Source organism: Theropithecus gelada, chromosome 2, assembly GCF_003255815.1.
Source record: "Theropithecus gelada isolate Dixy chromosome 2, Tgel_1.0, whole genome shotgun sequence".
NCBI classification, from domain to species: Eukaryota; Metazoa; Chordata; class Mammalia; order Primates; family Cercopithecidae; genus Theropithecus; species Theropithecus gelada.
This window is the reverse complement of record NC_037669.1, coordinates 120980204-120980866: the sequence shown is the minus strand read 5'-3', so window position 1 is coordinate 120980866 and position 663 is coordinate 120980204.

Below are 663 nucleotides of genomic sequence, written 5' to 3'. Positions count from 1 at the left end.
ATAACACTGGAATAAATACAATCAGTTCCATGTGCTATTAATGAATTCAACAGCCAATGATAAAAATGTGTGTCAACAAAGGAGCAGGTTACTTTCAAACTGGAAGCCTAAAGCATTACTTGTAACACAACTTAAATTTCTTATATTCAATTCTTATTTTGTACTTCCCACTAGTAAATTACTAGGAATCAAAAAATATGGATGTTCTTTTTCAAGCTATAAATATTTCTCTAGCAAATATAACAGGTCACATTTTCAAAATTCTGTGTTTTCCCTCTCATATAGATCATAGCTCTCACATGGACAATGAAGGGTTTTCTCACTGCCTGTGAGAATTAAAGTACAGTTTTCCATTATAGAAGCTTCTTTTTAAAATAGACTGCCATCTTTCGTCAAATATTTCAGCTCTGTGGAAAATAACTTAGGTTTTTTCCTACTTGCAAAAGAAATGTTTCCACTTGAAACCTGTTGGAAATATGGAATAGGCTATATTGTTCCATCAAAGAAAAGCTTATTACTTCTTGGCATAGTATTTTTCTTTTGTGTCAAGTTGAACGGTGGTATTAAGTGAATGCCCACAAAGCATCTTAAAGGCTAAGGAAGGATTACACTAAAGGCTAAGCCCTGAGACAGGTTTATGTACCTTGCAGGGCACTTTCCTTA